This window comes from Anopheles funestus, chromosome 2RL, assembly GCF_943734845.2.
Source record: "Anopheles funestus chromosome 2RL, idAnoFuneDA-416_04, whole genome shotgun sequence".
Lineage (NCBI taxonomy): Eukaryota > Metazoa > Arthropoda > Insecta > Diptera > Culicidae > Anopheles > Anopheles funestus.
The window spans coordinates 52,786,444-52,811,292 of record NC_064598.1 but is presented as its reverse complement, the minus strand read 5'-3'; the positions used below and the strand labels follow the sequence as shown (position 1 = coordinate 52,811,292).

Here is a 24,849-nt window from a genome sequence, read left to right as displayed (position 1 = left end):
CTTTTCCGGCAAAGTAGATTGCGTTACCACTCTCGAAAGTGCTGTTAGGAATGCTTTTATCATGTCCTGATCGGTAAACGCATTCGTTTCTTGTGAAAAACATTTTCCACAGGAGCATTGCAAATCGCCGATGAACAAGTTTGGTACTGGGTCCAACTCAAGATATATTTATTAAATAATTTTAAATCCATCTTTTACATGCATTTTAAAAATTTACCCATTATGTATTCTCTTCATAAAAAATATTTCAAAATATACTTTTTATCGCTTTTTTAGACATTTTTTTAGACAGCCCAAACACATTGTTTATTAAGACTTCAAAATGCGCTTTGCGCTCTAGTCTTTCTACTCGTAATAAATTTCTACATTTTTCACCGGCCTGCGAGAGGCCTTACACATCAAGTCAAGTTCAAGTTCAGGTGCAGGTCATAATGGATTACCAGCACCAAGCATCGGAAAACCCGCCAGACCAACCACTCAGGCACGAACGATTGCATGCTTACGATCATTTCCAGGCGTTTTAAAACGCATAATTATGAGTGCAACAGCTGTTAAGGCTAGCAAAACGAAACGAAAAAAGTGCAAACTATACTACACAAAACAAAAGCTACGACGCTGACCACACTCTGCCGCTAGTGAGCATAATTTATTACGAAAATGACCATATTTAGTGACCCATTCTCGCTACGCGCAACCATGGAAGCTATGCCGCTGTGCATCACGAAAAAGCAGTGAGGATATCGACTGTTATTTTTTACGACAATGTTCTACGCTTTTAACCGACCTGCCCGGAATGAATGATGATAGATAGATGCATCGGGGAACCTGGAAATGGCTTCACTCTTCATCAACAGATACTTGACATCCGTTATATGATAATGTAACGCACAAGTAACTGATTCTTTATAGTAAGTTTAGCTTTAATGCGTTGATTGCGTGCGCAAAGAAAAAACCAACACTCGATCCATATTAGATAATGAGCCGGTGAAACGTATGATCTGCTACGCCGCTCGATTACGCTGCAGCTCGGCAAGATGTTGCGTGACAAACGAGCTGGATGCTGTACAACATAGCACTGTCGCACGGAGGTCTGTCAACTTTTTGCCACTTCACGAACCGTACCCGAAGCTCTACAGCGACGATCGGGCGCTTACGTCACAGCAATCATCCCTTCTTTCGTCATTCACCGGGCTTTAACCGCAATCCACCCCGTGGGAGCTTTAGTGGCGTCATCGTCACGATCACAAGCGAGCACGCGCGTTCAAGTTCAATGCTGAGGCCAGTCTTCAGCATGCGGGGCGGCACGTTTAGCGTGTTTGTTGCCTTTCCCGCTCTGGCAAGGGTACACAATAACCGTCTCGCTTCGATTGTACGTGTTTGTTTACCGTCGGAACGTTTGCGACCGTGTGCCACTAAGAAGCATCCACCACAGTCGACATTGCCCCTGGCCCCAGCCTTTCCCTCCTTCTGGTGTCTTTGCCCTTACGGGACGAACGAAAACTAGCGCGAACCAAACACCAACTTCACTACCACCACCCCTTGCTTTTGGGGGGCTAAACTGGATTCGTGTCCCGTTGGGTCTTCGGCTTGTTTGTCCCGAAGTCCCGATCGAAGAAGAGCTTCCTGTGGGATGTCTTCGGAAAGAGCTTTTCTTCTCACTCGCTTTATCCCTCCCATTCTCGCACCATCTTTCTCGCTTGTTTGATCGTAGAATGAGCTGCCTTTTTTTGTTGTTGCGTGCTCGATCGCATGAGCTTCCCGAAGAAGAAGCATCAAACATCGCTCTCACTCGCTCGCCAAGCTTTCGGCTTCCTCGTAAACCCCCGTCGCCATTGATGGTGTGAAATGGGGAGGTAAAGGAAGTAGAACTGTTGGAGAACGATCGCGAATGGTGGCCGAGTCCGAGGGTGTACCGGCAGAACAAACGATCCGCGATCCGCAAAACCGCGATCCCGAAGAAGGTATATAAGTAACTGCTGTAATCAGCACCGGAGCAATACTTTGTATCCGTCCGCGACTGGCCGCGGTCACAGGCGCAGTTCGACCATACGTCCGTGTGAGTGTGTGCCTGTGAATGAGTGTTCCTGCAGGAGGAACTTCACCATCAAGGATCCCGACAGTGAAGAAGATCAGTGCTCTGTGCTAAACTTAAAAAAACTGTGTGTTCCCCTGTGTGTGTGTGTTTGTGGTGTGACTTTTCCAACACATAGTGCTTAATACTACAAACTTTACCTTCATTCGATTGTATTTGAAGTGAATGCAGGAGAACTGCACCTTATAGAATTTTCACAACACAACCAATTGTAGAACAAACAGGACAAAACGGAATTACGGAAAATTAAACTTCCAAAACGCATCGATCTTGGGACTAAGTCCTGCAGGATCTTGCAGCGATCTCACGGCGTTGTGCGTGCTCAAAGCAGACAAACGGAAAAGTTGGTGAAAGTTTTATTTTCGTTCTTTGCACCGTGTTTGCGTATCTCTTGCTGAAAGGGACAAAAAAATATTTCAAACCCAGACAGTACAGTGAACCGACTTCATTCGCCCAAATTGCTTATTTTTGGTGTATGCAAAAGCAGATCAAAGTGCTGATCCAGCCAGACGCTTCCCCGATTTAAACGAATTTGTCATCGTTGAAGGTACGTGGTGATATTGTGTACATGTTAAGCAAGCTTTAAACGTTTAAAGAGAACATACAACAGCAACAGCAAAAAAATGCCAGTATTCTATTTCATGCCCAAGATTTACGAGCCGTGTAAGTGATAATCATCTTCATGTCATGCAAATTATCAGCTATCGTACGGTTACGGAATATGGTTCGGTAGAACCCATCGTTGAGGTTAAAGTAGCGCCAAGAGTGCCAAGTGGATTGGTCATAAATTTTTCACTCCATTCCCCTGATTCACGGTTGATATGACGGTGTTTCGAGATTCCTTGCATATCTGAACGTTACCACCGCAAAAAACCGGTACTTTTTCCGAAACGATTCGCAGTCGCCTCCAAATCGAATCGATCGCCCAAAGGGAAGGAGACTATTATTATCGGGACAGTACTTGCCGTGTTTATATGAGTGTAGAAGAAGAAAAAATCGATCTACAACGGTCTTTTTCTTGGACGAGAGTTCATCGGTGAAAGTTGCCCAAACATGTTACGTTCTTTGGGTCATCCTGTTCTCGGTGTGTTTGCAGTTTTGCGTTGCTCTGTGAGCTACGGATGAAGTTCTTTTTTCTTTTTATTTTGTTAAAAAAATATTCACAATTTGCCAAATTGTTCGTCAGAGATAAAATCAATTTACCCCTTATGGTAATTTAAATTTATGCTTCCCCAATGGCAGTGAGTAAATCACGTTTCAGAACACGGAAACTTTCCCATTTAAATCGAACGAGAAATAAAAATAACATTACAACCAGTTCTCTTTTATTACACACCGTACCAATCGGTATTTCATAATGAACTCGTGAACCACATACGGAACAAGTTATCTGTTCAAGTGGGTTCCTCTTCGATTCGGCCCGCACATCTGATCGGTGAAGGACAACGATGGTCGGACACCGTACTTGGAATGCATCCGACCCCAAAAACTGTACGTGCAACAAGTTTCATTTTTTTATCATTCCATACGAGAAAAAGCCATGGGAGAATAATGTAATTATGATTGATCTTCCCTTTTCGCTCCATCCCATATGCCGATCATTTTGCTCCCAATTATGTTGTATATGATTATAGAAACCGACAAGAACGTCAAACAAGCGTTACGCACCTCCGGATCGGTAGCGACCACGAAGTAAAGAAAACGACACGTTACACTTCGTTTAATTTTTGACGATAATCGATTCTGAGCGCAATGCATACCGCACTGTCTTTACCCCGCAGGCTACACCGGAATGGTTGTTATTAAGTTGTGTACTTTGAAGACGTTTTGCGAATGACATTAACCAAATGAGTGTGACATTTGCTTGATCGGCGCATGGTCATTGGTTTGCTCCGGAAGAAAACGAGGATAAGAAAAATGAACAATTGCTCTACATTCTTTTCATCACGAATTCGGCGCATAACAATCGCTGTACAACATGCTGTTCGACAGCATTGGATGACCTGTTGGGTTGGGTTGTACTTCTCACGATTATGCTAATCATCGTCCGGTCAGCTGATGCGGTAGTAGCTTGTCGAATGCTACAATTTAGAACACTCGAACTGCACCAATAATCCACGGCGTCAACAATATCGCACAACCGGAACAATTCGGACGAAATCACGATGCCAACATCTTTCCTCATTAGGATCGATCGTAACATGATATGACAGCGGATGTTTTTGCTGTTCTTGCGTCTCCCTAATGGACCCATCAACGCTGACCCGCGAGGTCACTCGGCAAGCATCCAACACATTCCGACGCGACCTAATCATCGCTCAAAGTTGTTGTTTGTCGTTGTTGGATGGAGGAAAAAAAAACTAAATCCCTTTTTACTCATCGCACATTACAGTCGAGGTCTCTGTGTGGAGTTCGCTAAATCGATGCTCCTGTCCCGTGAATAAACATAATCCAAATTATCGTACTCGAGTGCACACTCATTTACACGCATACACACACACACACCCATACACATCGATAATTAATAGGCAAGCGACTTAAGCATCCTCCTTGGCGCATCTTTGCGCTCACGAAGCGACTAATTAATTTTGCCACATTGCCTTCAACTGTGCGGTCAGCGTTACTTCACGGCATCACCGGCGACCGGTTCTTCTCCCAGCGCGCTTTAGCTAAATATCTAGAATCGATCGGATATAAAAGCGATGATGTGCTGTGTCTTTAATTTTATTGCACCAGCACCGATACAAAAGTCTAGTATTTCTAAAAAAGATTGATGATTTCCTTTCGCACATCCATTCCCAATAAGAGTTCATTCCAATTAACCTACAGGTAGACACAGTAAAGATACTCGCAAAAACGAAAAAAAACGATAAGAAGAAAATTTATTTATCAGTACCCAAAACCTACCATTTAACTGAAAGCGGTTCCGCCACTTCTTCTTCTGCGCAACATTTTCAATGCTTAACAGCATAATTGTTGTAAGAGCTTCCTCGAAAAAGCAAACGAACTCCCGCTTATTTAATCACGCTACGACTTCAAATGGCCTTGACATTCGTTCCGCTTCATGATTGGTCAGTGTGTTTCCCCCGCAACTACCCGGCGAAGCTCATTTTCATTTTTCCCACATCGGAACACACACACACCGCCCGAAATCATTTCAAACGGCGCCTTTTTTCAGCTGTCCAGCGATCCCCAAAATTGCTACCGAAAGCATCGTAATCCGTGGCTTCGACATGCTTGTCCATGAAGACAGTTTAATTAGCCTTAACGGACATGAGCCGCAACGTCATGTTGCATGTTCTGTTCAGTGCAATCGTCACCCGGAACAAGGTTGGTAACTGTCAATTGTCCAATTTAATGATAAGACCAACGTGCTTCCGTAACCGAGCGTTACGTTGCGCATTCTTCACCAAAATCAAGCCGATTTCGCAAAAGACCTTCGGTTTTTGGTGATGATGATCGCTGCATTTAAAGTCGCAGGTTGATTTTTGTTGTGTGTGTTAGTTTTGTTGTCAGTTATTTTACTTTTTTTTCTTAAATTTTTTTTATTTGCTTTTTAAACCTTCCAACATATACAAAACGCACCTCTATTTATTCCAACGAAACCGACCGAACGCCGGTATCGTACGGTCTACAACCAAATACGTGCCGAGAGTTGACCGAATGTGTGTCTACCCGTGCATCGAGCCAGGCCAATGGCTCGATCAATTACCGAATTTTAATTTGATGACACGCTTCTCCACACCACCGTGAATACTGACGACGATGGGTAGAATGTCCTCGATCACCCTGAGAATACAACGTGCGCTCGGGATGCTTCCCGGTATGGTACGAAGCGGCCAAGATTACCAATCCGCGAGGTCCTAAATTTGGCATTGATCAGTATTCCGTGTGGACCGTCAACAATTTGAGCATTCGCAGTTATGATTTCGTTGTCTGTTGAGCCATTTTCTTCCTACGATGTTATGGCAAAAAAACGAGTAAGAATTTCACTTGCAATGACGACAGTGGCGTTTATCTGGCACATACCAATGAATACTGATCAGAAAAGAGGTTGATTCAAATGTGGAATAGGATTTCGCTTTCTGGCCAAACAAATTTGGAATACTGATATTTTCGATATGGACAAAAAAATTACATCCATAAATTTGGGCTAGTAAAACAATTTCCTTACTGTTTTTCTATACACTGCAAATCCGTTTTACCGAAGCAAACATCGTAACTATTGAGTGGAAATTTTATGTAAAATCTGTAAGTTCAGAAAATACACAAAAACCCGCATCCACGGTACACAACGCGATCGAAAGTGATCGTATGAATAATTGATTCACGCATTGTGACACAAAAGACTACAACAGTACAACAAGCGACGAACCCCCAGGAATCCCTGTAGATGCGTTGTGCTTCTTTTTGTCCGCACCATGGTAGCTTTGTTCATTTGTTCGTTTGCTAAAATAAAAACCCCTAATCGGTTAATCGATCCCGTCTTTCTTTGTATAAAGCGCAACCCCAGCCGTTGCTGATTATTAATGATGTAAAGATGCCTCATTCCATTGTTCTGCTGACACATTCACTTATCGCCTCTTTGAGTCATATTTAAACCGCATCAAAGTGACTGATAATCATGGTGATTTTATTTTCCATACGAATGAAAATGGAAGAAACGCACATCTCCACTGTTACAGAGGATCTTAGCGTGCGTCATGAACTATAATGAACGAAGCAGCTAAGCGGCATTAATTAGAAACGATACACCTTGCATTGTGTGCAAAAAAGAACCCATCGCCAAAGACAAACAGAAAAGTGTGTGTGTTTTTTTGTTTGCCCTATCTATTCGATCATGTTAGGGTTGAAATACAAACAGTGCCAAAAACCTGATTTCGTTTATAGCTTCTAACCTATCGGATGTCAATAACGCTGGTTTACTTTTATCCTTTGCGGCTCGAACATTCTCACCTTCACAAGTACGCTCGACATCGTCAAACTTTTGCAGACAGCGTTCGCAAAACTTTTACGATCTCCGGGCGTCCCTTTTTTTCTACCTGGTTTTATCGCGTCTCGGTTTTGCCGGTCCATGCTTCGCCTTGGCAAAATTCGTAAGGTGAATCTTCACCTCAGTGTTCGTCTTCCACTACAGCACAACTAGTGTACGTACCTTCTTCAGCGAATCCCACCGGTCACCGGACATTTATGACATGCTCCAGGAATTTGCATAATTTCGTCGTATAAAATAATAAATGCTCTCGCGTGTATACGGCACGGGTATGACGATTCGCAAACGCCAGACCGTAACCCGAATGACATAAAGACGGCTAGGAGGATTCAACAAAACCCGTCGAAGCCAAGTAAACAGAACGATTCGACCTAACACTGTGGCAAATCATTAGCTCGGTACGGCTGCATTAACTACCGGCATTCGCGGGGGTCACCCGCATGTAAGCGAAAACATGTACCGACACAAGTCACAAGTTCAAGGCCTATAGCATCATCAGCACCATCATCATCATCGTCCTCATCATGATCTTACTCGTTGTCGTCATGGTGCTGTCCGTCCATTAACTTCTTGATGCTTCGTTCTTTAAGAACACGGATAACAAGAACCATTAGGGAAACCCCTCACATAATACACACGCACAAAACTTACCATATCTTTTCGCATTAGGTGCTCCCAAATGGTTTCACTCCGTATTTTGCCGTATGCTACGGTTCGATCGAATGTCGAAACGAAAGATCGTTCACCTCGATCGATGTGAAAGTCTGAAGCTGGCCAAAAAAAAATTGGGCCACCAATATTGATGGTGACAATTTTTCAGCACACAAACACACAAAAACGAGGCTCAAAACGAATTCCTTTCCTGTTTTGTCTTTCACGAAGCACGATATCGACAGCAGCATCACGGCCAAACACTGGGGAGAAAGACTATCGGGAGGATGAGCTTTGCAAACTTGAACCATCGAACCGGAAAGAAGATAATTTTTCGTTCTTTCCATCACACACGGCTGTACAAACACATTAACCTGCTTCGGTGTATTCGGAGTTTCGGATTAAGAGAAATGGGCGGCGCGACATACATTTTTTACCGATACTTTCAACCCTCAGCCGCATTCCGCGCACACCTGTTACCGTTGCTTTTATCCAACAACACAGCAAGCGCTAAGAACGAGAATATGGCTAATAAAAATAAAATTTTCCAACTTCTTGTCCAACCCTGGCCTGAGTAGAACTTTGATAAACAAAGCGTTCGCTAAAAATAAGGCCACCGAAAGGAACGCGATCGCATATGCAAAGCGGATGAAACCAGGTTTTTGGTGTGTGTTTATTTTTATATTTCCTTTCGTATTCTTTCTTCAACTTCTGAAAATGGCAACATTTCAACGAAACCTCCAACACACCGGATGAACAACAAAAACTGGCGACAGCTAAAGAACAACACCCGTCCCCGCGGGAGAAACTGGCTATGATTTCTTGAAGCGAAATAACAAAAACACACACCCCAGCGGTCAACCGCCAACTGAAGGTGACTGCATATCTTATAAATGGCAAACAACGATTCGCTTTAGTTTCTTCCATGCAAAACCACCAAATCTGTACCGCTGGTATGTGAATTTTGCAATGGAAAGTTGTGCACCAGTTTGGTTCACCTTCGCACAGCGCCAAACTTCCTGCCTGAACGCTCTTACCTTGCTTCACGGCGTCCAGCAACGGTGCTAATAAGACCGAAAATTAGACCAAATGTCACTTCGCGGAAACTTCACGGAACAGCCACGAACAGGTGGTTCGTTCTGGTTTTGCTTCCCGTTTGCCTACTTCTTAACAGACCAGAAGCGGGGTAAAGAAGAAGAGAAAAAACGAGTGCACGAACAACATGCCGCAAGCATGCACAAACGACATCTAAATCTGACAAGCGTTACCGAACTAGGATTAGTGTATGGCGGGCTACATTCGCGCTCAATGAGATGCACGGGCGTGATACGATCGCGAAAAAAGAAAGAGCATTTGAATTATTCATACCAAGCGTACGGTCAGGGAGGCAAGATTCGTAAACGACCTTTAAACATGCGCCATCGGTGCACGTAACGATGTAACCAAGTGCCCGAAACAGGCTGAAGGTGGCCAGGTGAGGCAAAGACAAAAACAAACATCCGCCACTTTCGTCGACCCGAACGATAGGATCAATTCCCTAGTTTCCTCTTTAAGGAAAGCGGGGATTGATCGATCGGCGGCATGTACAAGATATCTGTGGGATGGGATCGCAATGCAAAATCTGTTCCCGAACGTAGGCAAGACAAGAGCAACACCGTGCACAACCTGCTGAAATGCCCTAATGCCCCCGTATTCGATCGTGCGGAATCAGTAAATTAACCCCGCACTAAAGAAATGACTTCAATGAGAGGGAAGCGGGATCGGTCGAAAAGGAACCGAAAAAACACGGGTGAAAGTCGGATTAAACAAGGATAATCCTGCTTAAACTGAATCGAGACCAATGGTGTGTAATAATATTTTATTTTACAGAACATTAGCATCTTGTTGCCTTGCTGTGTTTCTTTTTCATCGTCGAGAATTTCTTCCCTTTTGCCTTTTACTTACAAGTTCGAAGATACCTTAAACGGTGTTGAAGCTTAAATTTATCCACTGCAAACTCTTCTCCCACATTCGCATTTACCCTAGAAGCCTCTTTTCAATGACCTTGTTGAGACTGGTACTTTCTTTCTTTACGCTGTCGAGGTCGAACGGTGCCCGTTTAATATGCCGTGAACATCATCAGCTTCGTGGATGCATTTTTCTCCCCCAGTGGATGCATTTCGGGACGTCTTACGTCACTCGATTGCAATCCAAACATAAGCACAGGAGTGCCAATTCTGCCACAGCTTACAGGCTACCCCATAGCTGATTTTCAATGAAGATGAAGAGAAATAAAACGCGAATAAAACAGCTCACCGCTGATGTGTTGTATTTTTTTTCCTGCACAAGTGTGAACCGATGCCGTCCCCTTTAATAAACTCATTCAGCAACCAGAGCGCCGCAGAACAAATAATTGAACGCAAGCGTTAATACGCACGCATTGTTGTTTCGGTGCATTTTGTGTATTTGTTTTGCTTTTTTCTGCTTCGTATTGTTTTACGATTGTTTTTTTCCCCACATTTGGCACACCCAAAATGCAACCGCAAACAGTTTTCCATTCTGTTGCCAATTTTCGTGTGCCGGATTTTGTTTTCCGTTTTCAGACCACTTTTTACATCTCCATTTCGTCATGCACTCTCGTGCTCGTATGTGGCCTGTTTTTTTTTTGTTTTGTTTTTACGTTGCCCTCCGTTTGGTTTCTCGGGATGGGAACTTAACGAACCATTCATAAATTCTCATCACTACCATTACCCGCCGAAAAGTGCATACTGCATGCCACAAACCTCAAGCGTCGACCACAATCATCACCAACCGGCATAAGCTCGGTGCAACCCGGTCACACAAACCGGACACAATCGCCATCGATTGCATTTTTGGAACGAATTCACCAATCGTACAATCCCCCGGGTGGATAAAGTTGGAAATGATATAAAAGTATGCTTCTCAAACAAAAAGGAAAAAATATTTACTAGCAGCATCGAACACACACATATCCGCACGTTTCTGGTCCTTTAATAAACACGCTACCGATTGGTGCCCGACCATGGGTTTGAGAAAAGTAACGGAACACGCTTTGAAAAATCGACCGATAAAGTGGAATCGATGGATGAACCTTTTGCCATCCGAACGGGACAGGAAATGGAAATCGCGAAACCTTCCTCTGTCCACAATGATGCGGCCTTTGCTTTGAAAGGTGGGAAAAATCAACAACCTCCCACTTCCCCACATAAAAGTATGGCTGCAAAGTATTGGAAATGAAAAATCGTTCACGTTGGCAGTAGCATGGCGATCCAAAAAATGAGCACACATTTTTATACTGCTTTTGTGTCCTTTCCCAATCCGCACGTTGATGTTTACGCCGGGCGTTCCTCTTTGACAGCGGCGTTATTATTTAGCAGCTCAATAGCGGTCGGTTAATTTTCCCCATGCGCATCCCTCAACATTTCCGTACCTACGGAAGCGAACGTTCGATTGAAAATTGCATTTTTTACGTGCCAGGAATATTTGCGCGTTTTAGTATTTTTGCAATTCACCGTGCTTTCCGGTCCTGATCAAAATGGCCCAGCCGCACATCTCAACGTTTTGCTAGTCAAACAAACAACAACACGATGGGCGAAGAGCGGGCCCGGTGCTGCTGAGCTGATTTATTTATTTCTCGACAGTTTATGTTGGGATTCTTTCTGCTTCACTCACTCTATTATCATTCCCGTCGGGTTTGTTGTTCTTTTTTTTTTGAATCTATTTTTCCCAAGTTAAATTCCATACAATAGAATGTTGGCACAAATTAACTGAATTATAGCTGCGGAAAGGATTCATCACAATACAAAGCCTTGAGCTTGACTGCTACAATTATTTCACATGTAAAATAAACTAGAAACTAATGTGGAAAATAATAAAACGATTGAGAACAATAAAAAATAAGCAAAATAATGCAAAATGAAAGTTATAATATCAGAAGCGACATTAAACACTAAAGCAGGAAAGTAAAAAAAGAAATATTTCAGCATTCTTCTCTTCTTCTTGGCTTAACGACCTTACAGGTCACGCCGGCCATTTCAGGCTTACTAGACTTATTTTACCACGTAGCCGGATAGTCAGTCCTTGGTACGGGGGGACGGTCCGGATGGGATTTCAGCATTAACGATACCATTTTTAAAAATGTTTCTCTGTTTTGGAGTATTCTGTCAAGGACATAAACGTTACGTATACGCAAGAATTTACAGCACGAAATTAACAACATGTTTTTTTCGGAGCTTAAGATTTTATGCAAAATATCTAAAACATTTACATAAAGTCAACAAAAACTAACAATTAATCTCTAAGAGACAATTCCTTCATGCATAAATTTCAATACAATTTTTTTTAATGATTTATTCTCAAAACAAGCTCTTCAAATTTGTTTACAAAATAACAAAAACATCTCTAACGGATCTCAACCCGCTCGAAAGGCCAAGTATCTCCGTTCAATTTGGGCTGAACATTCAAACAAATTTAAACTTTTAATTTTAATGCTTGAAAGTCTAAGGAATAAAATAAAAGCATTATAATTTTTTTTACAACTTTCCTCTTCTTCTTCTGCATTACTACAGTTCTTGTGGCAATACTACAAACTATCCTGGTCTCTAAAGTAATTTTATATCTTTTTCCAATTTTCTTCCATGGAAAGTTGTCAAACTTAAACTAAGAATCACTTGCATTTTATTTTCATTTATTTATTATAATTTATAAAACTAAAAACCTCTACTTTTCATAATATAATTATTTCTTTCTGCGCTTATTTTACGTACATCGATCGCCATCAGATCGACTGTGATAACTCTATCATACATGCCTCCAAATGCAAATACCAGGGCATATAAAAGTGCCCTCACCAACCCACGACCATCAATCGAACGTGCCATGCCGGGCAGACAGGTGCTTAAAAGCTTACGGTTCGATTGGAATCATGCGTGAATAATGGCCCCCGAAGAAATGATTTTCCGCCCTCTCGACTCGATAACTGTCGCCGATGCCGATAGCCTACCGGTCGCTAACGGCAACTTTGCAATGCACCTGATAGATAATTATTGCATGCATTCGTGCAATTATTACCGCTAGCTCGAAGGTGAAAATATATTCGCACGTGAGGCTCTTGTTCACAGTGTCCATCCAAGGGATGAGATGAAAGCATTCTGCGGATGGCCTTCGTTGGCTAAACTCGCGCTAACAACGCACCACGCTTGAAGGGCTGGGTAACCGTGCATCATCGGGCGTCGCACAGACCGCCTCTAATTGATTTATGGCTTTGCCTCGTTGAAAGTCCTCCCTTGTTGGAGCACACGAACATCCAAAAAGTCGTACACGGCCGGAAGGATTACGATCAATTTTCCAACAAACGCCGTACCTACCTTTTGTCGGCAGGGGTACAGGCTTACCAAAGGTTTCCATGTTTGGCCACTGATGATGTATTTCGGTCGTAGCTTGACCTCGTGGCCAGCCTGGCGCCAACGCTATCGTCGCCGACCACTGCGGAAGGATCAGTTCTAATTAGACGCCAATCGATTCTGATTACCACCGTGCAATTAGCGAAAGTGTTTCTGCGACATCGTACGCCGAAGGACAGAATTCGTCACATCCTTCTACACTGGCAACATTCTTTAATCCTTATTTTTCTTCCTTTTATTTCAGGTAAGCGTTTGGCGAAAACAAAATAAAAACCCTTGACTCTTTATAACGGGGAACTGAAAGTACAGAACCGGATACCAACTAAATTTGTAAGTAGTGCCAAAGAAATACTCATGGAGATGTGCTTTTTCTAATAAAAACTCGTTAGCCCTTAAAAATACTTTCGAATACAAAAACAAAATAAACAAGGTATATCCTATTATAAATTTGTTATACTAAAGCAAATATTTATATTGCCAAACACTTTTTAAAGAATACTTAATGCCATCATTCTCGAAATGCAGACCTTAGCAAATAACCAATATAAAAACAGCCATCTTTAATATAGGTCAAATTTGGACAAATCATCCAATTAGTTTATGATGGACCCTTTAGAAACTTGCCCGAGACCAATTGTTCTCGCAACCGGTTCAAACTGGTAGCTTCGAGACATTATCAGCTCAAATAACCTGCCCTGACATCTTTTATGTTTCTACACAAGAACCCCCATAAAACGATTTTTGTTCTAGCTCCTGTCCCGCTTTACAGCTCTTATCACTTACAAAGCGTGACAAGTTCGTAAAACCGGCACGGATTAAAACGCCATAAAAATTTTGCATTCCACCACGGGCAGCCCGACAACGGCATTCGCCGAAAGCATCACGGGCAGCTATTTTCATCCGATTAAAACACAATGAAAACCCATTAACGAGTGAATCGATTCTTTTTCGAAACGTACACTTACACTACCTTTGGCGTCTTTCGGCTTCGGAACCCATTACCCCTATCATCGATGCTAATGGTGTTTTATTCGTCAAACGTTTGTCTAATGACTCAACTGCGGATATCGTTGCGCAGTGTTTGTACGGCGTGCGATCTCTGGATGCGTCACAATATCGGTGACCTACTAAGATCCCGAAATCGAGCCGCCGCCTTGAGCCACCGACGGTTTCCTTTCAGCGAACGTGACGGCACGTGACATCAGCGCGTACGCAAATGAGGACACCTTCCGATATTATTTCGCCCTGTTCTTTGTTGTAAGGAATCTTGGACCCCTCGAGTGTGGGACAGAGATTCTGCACCACCAAATGGACCTGTGGCCCTTTACCGTGTGAGATATTTCGCGCAACACTGCAACAAATCTGCTGTTTACCACGTCTGCTGGGTGAGCTTATTGAATTACCGAATGGTAGAAATATGAGCATCCCATTTCGCGGCCTGCAATATTCGCTCCCCGTATGCCCCACGGGAGGTACGTGGGAGAAGGCGATAAAGCGACCGGGATGGGAGTGTATTTGCTGGCGACAACGCGGACAAAAACCACCGTTGACCCATTTTACAAACGTACGGCGAAACCGGTTCGATAAAGATCACCCCAAACTCGTGTCCTCACCTATTTTATTTAGTCGCTGGTAGAGTTTTGATAGTTTTTTTTTCGTCTTCTGTGTCCTTCTTTCCATGGCACCCAACATCCTATACGGGGAATCGGAACATCATATGAGGAACTCTTGTATCGTTTTTTTTTCTTTCTCCTCCTGTCGAAATCCTGCTGTACCGGCAAGTGCAAGTGCAGCAACCGGGTACCACGGCGCACCATTAGAACCACGAAAGTTCAGATGATGTGCCAGTTCGATTGGCTATGAAAGAAGCCCGCGAGCTCCGATGGAAAGATCTAGCGGAATTTTGTGTTTTACTCCACACATCTCGATGCACCCTGCAACCGCCATTGTGCATCCGCAAACCAGGGTGACCATAATTTAGCGCAAGTCGTGATGGTTCGCGTACCGTCTGTACCGTGCTGCGAAGAGTTTGTATTCTTTTTTGCAACGTTCCGGCTGGTACCATCCCCGACCAGGTTGGAAAGATTCGTCTGGATCGCGAATCTAAATAAGCAACAACAACAAAAAATCCCAGCAAAACGTCTTTTTGCCTCTGTAGTTTGGGATTTTTTTCTGTGCATGTGCTGCACCATTACGACAACCCGGGTCTCGTTTAAGCAAGCACACGAGTGCATGAAGTGCTGATAAGCTTTTATTAAATGATTCGCGTACGAGGTTGAGCGTAACAAACTTTTAATGCAAAGTGATAGTGTGCCGGAACAACTGATAAATTTGAACATAAGAGGAAGAAAAAGCACATGATGAGACTTCGATATTTCTCCACACTTTTTTTTTCTAGTGCAACATAAAGCTTCAATCTAGGCGACAGGCTAAGAACAAAAAATATGCCTGTCATCCATCATAGTACCTGCCTCTAGCAGCTTTGTTCTTGCATCGTAAAGGAGAGAACATCATCATCGCTTCTGGCATGTGGTTGGGGCATCCCAAAGAAACGCATTACTTCCTGCAATCTATCCATCCATCTTGTCCAATCACAACATTCCAAACGTCGAGCGGCAGAAAGACAACGCATACACACAGCCGTCAGCCAAACGTTACCATTAATTAGTGCCGTCACTGTAAGTTTATCGTCGTTGGCATGGCAGGCTTTAAAGTACGAAAAAAAACGCAACCATACATAGACAACCTTCGAAAGTTTGTTGCACGGTAGCGTTTGTTAGTGCGTTAGCGAGATGATTGCAACAAAGGCCACAGTCTCTATGGCCTAATAGAAGATGCTCCTGCAAGTTTCTTGCAAACGCATGGTAGCAAGTTGACAACGAGCTGTTTTTTCTTGCTAAGACCTTATTGCATCACCTAGCCGTGGTCGCGATCCATCTCATCTGACAATTGCTCCTGTCATGTTGTACAATGTGCAAAACTAGACGATCAAAGCAAGGTTTCCCTCTGCTTATTATCACATGCAAGAAGCGCAAGAAGAGCTTCGATCCTTCTCAGAACTCGGAACCACATTGAGACCGTCCTGCTAGACGAACAGATGTGAAATACGTTATGTTTCACCGCAAGCAAATTCCTCACACATCGAGCCAAACGAGAATGATTGATTGCAGACGGGAATTATTTGATGAATCATTTCGCACAGGCACACTTTAGTCATTGAACTTTATCATCACAGCATCAGCATCATCATCATCATCAGTGCCGCCGACGACCGCTTGGTCTCTCGTGTCGAGCTTTAAAGCAGTGCGAAAAATCGCGGCCCGCCGTATGATCATCGTTCGTGTGCCTCGTGCCTGTCTTTGGTCGGGTTAGGTATCATCCCTTCGTCAAGCAGCAACGGCAGCAGTGGCAACAAAAAGTGAAGGCTTAAGAAACCGAGCATTCGTGGCCAATTTTAACCCACCATGAGATCACTCGCGGTGCTTCATCGTACTAAAGGGGAATTGATTTTCCGTTCTCAAACATTCCGAAGTTTGGATGTTGTTATTCTAACTACTCTTTTGCCTTTATTCTTCCGTGCCGCGATGATCCAAGACACTGACAGGATGGGTAATAAATTACCTCAGCATCCGGTTCGAGTGTCGATTTCGGGATCGATTCACCATTTAACCCATCTCCATCCATTATCCTTTCCGCGCAGTTCAAACCTCTACTCTTTAAACCCAAATTTGATTGATCGCTAACAATCGTTCAATACCTTTAGCAAATATGGTTCGCGGTTTGCAGCGTTTGATTCCTTCCTACGACCGTGTTCGACACATCTTTTAAGTTATATTTTTGCCGTTTTCAGTTCAGACAATGTTTACGCTTCACCAAAACATAATGTTCACATACCCATACGGTGGAATAATTCGCTTCAGCTAGTTTTACATCGAGCGCGAACACACCGTCAACCAATCGACTCGCTACCGGGGAAGGTCCTGCCCTTCGGGATGTTGTTTATTGCAAACAGAAATTGTCAAATCAATTTGCTCAGCACACGTGTCCAGTGGAAATGAATTTAGCCAGAAAGCGAAACTCGTCGCTCGAGGCTGGCTGGTGGTTGGAGCCCGAGTGCGTAATAGATTTGAAACGATCACACCCGATAGCCTGCGGCACTCCACGAACTAACCGCTCGGCCAAACCGGTCGGCTACCTCAAACCAATCCTATTCAATATCTACTACTACACCCGGGGTGGGACGGACACGTGGCCCAGCTAACGTGCACGGTTGCGTTTGCTTAGCCCAGGTACGTGTCTCGGCAACTTGATGATAGGTGCTGTACCATTTGCTTCAATCAAACGAACCTCCACAAACGCATTCGACGAACGACCAACGGCCACAGGAACCGGGCAGGTGGATCCTTCTAACTCACATCTCGTTCCACACCTCGTTTCCAGACCGTTTACCACTAATGGAGGAGTATTTACGGGAAGAACCGCACCACCCCACACCGATTCCCATCGCTCACGCTGGCGTTTGATTCTTTGTTCTCAAAATGTGGAATATTTCACCTCCCAACGGTCCCGAAACTGCAATGGCTATTTTTACAGATGAGAAATACGTGAGGTGCCTTAATATTTCGATTAGCGTGCTCTGCGCAAATGTTTGCGTGTAAAGCGAGAGACTTTGTCGATTCGCATGTGGTTTGCCCCGCAACATCCTGGCCCACCTGCGTAGTTTGTCTTCCGGGGAAACCCGGTTTCGGTCGAAATAAATGGCCAACAGTAAAAATTTATCCCACATTTTCGTCCATCCGCACCCTTCATCACCTTTCCCACTGATGATGTTATTGGCCTTCCGTATTTTCCTTCTTACGTTAGCGTCCCGGTGCATGGTTAATGTTCGATGGATACCCGACGATGGTTCGGAATGGTGCGATGAGTTTTGTAGAAAGGTTTGGAAACCGACTGTTAGATCCGATCAATAGTCCCCATCGACAGTCGTGGGAAAAAAACGATTCAAATGTGCGTACAGTTACGCATCCTTTCCGACAGCTTTGAATCAATCAACAACTGTGGGTTTATAGAGCTGTGGGGCAAACGGTGTAACCAACGTGGATACGTGTCAATGTGATGAAATGGTTGTTTATCGTATGCCTGATAATGCAAATTGCAGTTTAATGTTTCAAATATAAATGGTGATATTAGCACAACATAAAGCTCAAGAAACATACTTTACTTTTACGACAATATGTTTAATAACTGTGATATGTAAAAGTTTAATGACAAACGTGTGAAACAAGACTCACAAATTAATTTCAATGGTTTTTTTTTCAAAAAAAAATTTTATAATTTAGTTTGCAAAATTTTCAGAACAAAAATAAATCGTAGAATAATTCTATATAAAGATTTTTGAAAGAATTACTTCTTTATAGAAAGCTATATAATAAAGTTTGTAAAATATACATTAAAGTAATATATTTTTTTATAAATTTCAATAACACTGTTCCAAGGCCGTTATCGACGTTAATTCTTGCATTGTTCAACGACTTTTGCCTTCAGGTTAAAAAATGTCATCTTTATTGCTTTTAAATAACTGCTATTTATACACAAACAATCCACCCATAAAATAGTACGCGTTTAACAATTTCAAAAATCCTACCTTTTTATGTGAGCCCAGCTTCTTCAACCAACCTCATCTGAAACTTTAAAAAACTTAACTCTTATCCTCTGCTACAGCGATGCAGCTCGCCTATCGCTGGAGACACAATTAACAAATAATTGACATCACAGACAAAATGTAATCCTCGATAAGTTAAAGTCCCCATAAACAGTCTAGCAGCATTCCAGTACCACAACACATTCTCTTGCTTCTTCTCGAATCCGCTTCTACATTCATGTCTCTCCCCTTTCTCACATCGCCCAAAAACGGAGGCCTCCCCTTCGTTTGGCTTTTACTGCCCCTTTTGGCAAACGGGCCCACGAGGCAACGGAGAGCGCCAATTGCAGCAAAGGGCGGATTGTTGTCGCACCCTCCGCACGCACGATGCTTCCTTTGCTGTGGGTGAATTCCGACCCGGTAAGCGTTTGTATAAATTATTAAACAGCTCACCAGAACATCGCAATCGGTCCCGATGGAAAACGAGCGCGAGGGATTGGATCAAAATATTTTCCACTCCATAAAGAAAACGACCGGTCTCGGAGCGATAGATGCGGTCCAGCAGCACCCGTTAAAACCTATCCTATGTTTGGGGACGTGGGCGAAGGACACGGGAATGTGATGGGGGGGCGGGAATGCTCCACCAGTAGGATAAGAACGAAGGTGATGATGGCACGAGGGAAGAATCCCAAAGATAGCTGTAAAATATGTAAAATAATTCCTCCCCATTGCCATCAATACATTTCTCCCCTTGCGCCCGGTGCTCGGTCGGTTGGGGTGTGTTTTGTTGCCAATTTGAGTGCCTTTTTTGTGTGCTTTATTCGTACCCATTCTTACTGTTCGTCCTTCGCTCGTTGTCTCGCTCACGTTCTCTTGATCATTACACATTCTTTCAGGGCGTCCTTCACGCAACAACCTCACTGATCCTTGTATCTGGATCCTCTATATAATAGGCAGAAGGGTAGCAGGGATCCAAGGGTTGTTGCTGTGGGGTAAACAACTTTTTAACGACCCTTAGCGCCACCGAACCCAATCACACACACACACATTGATCTTTATAACTGTGCCAACTGTTGCACGATTGCATCATTTCGGTGATCTTACATGCAAAAGGTTCACTTTGCTACTCGAAAAGATATGCAAATTAATTAACACACACACAAGCACACAAACACATACCACCCGCACGAATTCTCGCACTTCCAACATCAAGATGAAGCACAAAATACAGTGTGAGTACGATAAAAAAGTCATAAAACGGCAAACAACACTTCCCACTCTCCAATCCCTGGTTACTGGTTATGGAAAACGGATCAATCCCATTGCAAATTGTCATCACACTTCTGTGTATCGGTGCATCCCTCCATCGAACCGGGTCCGTGATGAGAGATCATTGATCTCTGCACTTCGTCGCAGCACAGGGTAAAAAACATACCGTCATCGGCTCATGTTTACCGTTGCGATTATCGCGTCAACAGTTTGCGCAGACAAAGCTGCCCGAAGAGCGTTGCAGAGAGCGTTGGCAAAGCGTTCTAGCATAACGAGATCACCCGCTGTGCCGTTTGTCACAAGTGGACTTCCGCTGGCCCTTTCCCAACCGGGGGCTGATACATCTTCCCTTCTCTGCGTCGTCCACAAACCTCGGTGACTAATTGAGGCGAAGTGCACAAGAGTGCACAGAAGTGCACAAATATTTATCAACTTCTGTGTCACCCTCGAATGGAAAATCCCTCCAGAACACAAAGCGCTCGATATGAAGCCGGTGCGAGGTACGGTGAATCAAATTAGGTTCTAACGATTTGTACAATTGGTTCTGCTTCTGGTCGTCCGAACGTTCGACACCGACGGTGGGAGCATATTGCTTTCTCATCCAATCCTAGGGTGTAAACGGCCATCGTTAGCCCTCGGGCAAACCAGATTCAATGCACTGTTTGCCCTTTCCTGGTGACGCAGAATGCCAACGCCCGTCCGGTTGCATCAGGATAAGGAACTCCCTGGGATTCTGGTACCATTTAACCTCCATTTTTGGATAGTCTCCCGGGTGGTGGCTTCTGGTCATATGGACTAGGCAACCAATTTCCTTTCAATAGGGGGGCATAACGATCACGATCGGTGAGAAATTTTATGTCCCCATTGTTTAAGCATCGAGTGCGAGTATTATAAAATGGGTACCATCGAGTGAAGAAACCGTTTCCGAACAGGGTGTCTTCCCAATATGCCCCTTATAGCATCCTAACTGTAATCAAAAGCATATACACTCTCCTGCCTCTTCCGATTACGAGGCAATGCTGCGCTGCATTTCTTGTACCAACCAGCTCGCTTCTTTACTTCCAAATTCCAAACTCAAACTCACTTAAAAGGTACTTCCTAACTTCACCGCTGCGCCCTACGCTTTGCTGGTTATGCAATTTTCTCGACGGCCCTTAACGAAAGTAGCGGAACTTTTTGGTCAATTTCGTCGCGGATTTTCCAATTAGGCGTTATTGCCTCATTATCGGGTTGAGTTTTCAGTATCGGTTTTTTGTGTGTGTGTGTAGATTTCACACCAGCCTCCATCGTGGTGTAGGCCACGCTCGAAGGGTAGTTTCATGAATTGGCTGTGGTTCGGCATTTTTCGATCATTAACGCTTTGCTATGATGACCAGCACGATGGGAGATGGTAAGATACTTATCCAGAGCGATAACGACACTATCGTGATCGCGATAAACTTGGACCAAACGACTTCAGCTTTCAGATTTGCTTCCCAAATTAGTGAAATAGAGGAAAAAAAGGAAAACGTTTATTCTTCCGCGTTGTAACCGTGCAACCGTACTGTAATAAGCAATCGTGGTGGATTATTCAGTTCAATTTGGGTCAATTGCATATAAATCTATGCCTATTATCAAGAAATACACGAAATCAAGTTATATCATTGTTGGTGAACAGTTTCACATAAATCATAATTTCTTTAACAAGTGTATTTAGCACTTCAGTTCAATACTTAATATTTTTTCTATCTCTAAATATATTAGTTAGGTCTAAGCTTTTTTAGTTTAGTTATTTATACGAATTTTGCAAATATCTATCAAACTTTTCTGTTATTGAACCAAGAAACCTTAAATTGTTTGGAAAATATTTTAGACATGTTTTAACTATGTTTTGGTCTTTTTTGAATATGAAATCGCTCTATGACCAATGACTGTAGTTTGCCGGGATCCCCAATTCTACTTTATTCTTTGTTCTAACTTAAAATAGATTCCTAACAAATCTTAAAATGCTTCAATGACTCACTTCAGTGATTACCCTCATCCGAAATTGGGATATGTGAGTCACACTTTGAGCGCAACTCCAACCAATCAAACGTGTAGCTCCATTTGAAATAAGATCAACCTGAACGTAGAAAACAAACGTCCTCGATAATGATCTGCTACAGATTTCGAATGTATTTGTTTGCCTAACCATCGCGGACCAAGCCAATGAACCTATAAATAAAGCCACTCGGTAACGATCACAAAACGAAAAACATAAATCGTACAGCTCGCAAACAAACGATCTTTGGATATGTTCATGAGAACAAATTGTTAAAATAAACAAAACTTGAAGGGAGGCGTCTTGAAAACAAAATCCCCAGCATTTTCTCGCTACATCGCACATACAGAGCTTTTGCTGCGTGACATCGGTTCAACAGCGCGCGCTTTCGTTTTGCAACGCAACATGTTGTCACACTTGAACTTGAAAGCACACCCGTCTACGTTTGGGACCGGCTCTTGCGCACATCACTAGATCAAGGCGATCGTGTTTCCCTCCGTACACCGTTACGCTCGTAAACCTGTGAACGGTACGATGACGCTGCTCATAATGTGGAGACTGTAGCGATCCGGACCGAATGATGTGAATGTCCGACGATGTGTCCTGCCCTGCTCAACCCACATCGTCCCGTACCGTTCGGATGCGTGTTTGTGATGTTCATGTCGCCCAAGAACCAGTTTCTTCATGCCGATCGAAAAAGGTGCGATTTGCGGACTTCGTCACACCACCACCGTACTGTTCTTTCCACCCGTCGTTGAATTTTGTGAGATTTTATTTTCATGAATCATATGTAAATTTCAGCGCGCTCATTCGATTTGTAGTGTACCGTTAGCACGGAATATGCATATGTTATCGAAACGTACTGGACCATAGGCAAGTGGGTAGGCGGATGCTGCAGAACGGATTCGGATCAAGTGGTAAGGCGTCGATGTTAATAGTCGCCAACTTCACCGACTTGCAAAGTGTAAATGATGACGAGAACGATGATGATAATGATGCTCTTTGAATCATCAACAACAGCATCAAAAGCACTCTGGGACGGCCGGAACGTGCCTGTTAGAAACGGACATCATTAGGATGCATTTGGTGCACCCAGGCAAACTGACCACCCATCCGGCGCGGGACAGACGCGGTACAAATCATTTTCGCATTATCGATGCACTTTTGCCGAACTGCACTCACGCTTGCTCAAGGTTGGGGGTTGAAGCTGGGGTGGTTGTACCCCCTGTACGGGGGTATCCGCACAGTTTGCCGTCGGTGATGGGTAGCCCATAATTATTTGCTATCGATCCTCTTTACTATCACAAACCACACAGCGATCGGCACGCGAGATTGGCGCTGGAAGAATAATCACTCTGGTCAGTAGAGAAAGGTTCGCTGCCTGGTGCGCTAACTCGGTGTGGCACTCATTAGAGCATCTCGGCCATCCTGTAGCCCATTATGAAGTACGTGGTAATGCTTAATGGCATTGATGTGTTATAATGCGATTAGGGTGCGTTTACGGCACCGAGCACTGTGATTGTGATGCTCGCCTGCAATTTGGCATTCGACGTGCACTGCAAAACCACAGTTTGGAAATTTGCAAACCCGGTTTCGCGCCTGTCGGTGATGAAAGTACTTAAACGTCAGCCGTACAACGGTGCAACCTGCACGCCCGTACGCAAGGAACGTTTTTCCCGGGGAGATCACTAGGCTGACGATTCTGAAGACCACCAAACCGAAAATCGATATTATTCGATCCGGTTCGGCGAAACCAACAACGAATGCAATTTATACCCTTGATTGAACGCAACCCGTCAGCGCCCTACCCCAAAATTATTCGGGTCAATTTTTCACTGTACTTAAAGTTCCGGACTTCCAATGTTCAATGGAACGGGTTAAAGGTATGATGATGCGTTAAACATTTTCACTTGATTTCTTTCGACTTTTGTACATTGGGCGCTTGAGGGGCTCCTCCCAAAAAAAAAACAGGATATTAATAAACGATGAATAAAATTAAATACAAATTAAATCATCGCCCCCGGTAGCCTTTCCTGAAGTGGTTTGCACCGGTGCTATGTAAATCAGACCGTCGGCCATGCATCAGCAATTGTCGACAAATTATTAACAACGAAATTGATTTAAGATAATCGACAGTGACAAGGGTAGGTCATAATTTTTATTTTCCGGCAACTGTTTCCGTCCCAACCCAGGCGACGCCTCATTGTATCGCGGAACCATTGTGCATGAACGGAGGTATTTTAAGCCCATTTGTGCATCCTGCTCTTTCCATCTGGCCGGGCCCATATCGACATCCCAGCAGCAGAGCAACCGCCAAGGGCGGCACTGTGATCAATTTAGTTGACACATGCGATTATTCATGGAGTTTTCGAAATAACAGGAACACGGCACACGGTGGGCCCGATGTGCACGCGATCCGTGTGAGCTTTCTGCCATAAATTTTGCGCCTTAACGGTAACTTGCGAATGTGGCACCACGAAAGCAACGAGGTGCCGGAATAGTTGTGTAAAGTTTTGTATATAACGGATCATGTCTAGTACGTAGCTCGATAGGGAGTGGCATCGGGATTCTATTTTTCCAGCCCAGAAGACATTCTATAACTTTGTACTCATATTTGGTTTCATCTTGCGACCTGCTTTTTCCTGTTCATATAGAAGGCGTATAGAGTTACAAAATAAAAAGGATGATTTCCTTGCTAAAAGTTAATAAAATTTGGTATTTTATTGTAACTTGAAAATGAAATGCAGAATGTGGTCTCGATAAATTTCTTACTAAATCCAT

The 24,849-nt window shown here is 43.6% G+C and overlaps 1 protein-coding gene across 1 annotated transcript in view; it reads left to right on the top strand.

The window, feature by feature from the left end:
• The first annotated feature begins 1,920 nt into the window (after window positions 1-1,920).
• LOC125760771 (uncharacterized) overlaps window positions 1,921-24,849 on the top strand; it is a 54,994-nt gene continuing 32,065 nt past the window's right edge. Inside the window, exon 1 of the mRNA XM_049421234.1 lies at window positions 1,921-2,639. The gene's annotated coding sequence lies outside the window, so the exon portion shown is untranslated. The remainder of the gene's footprint in view (window positions 2,640-24,849) is intronic.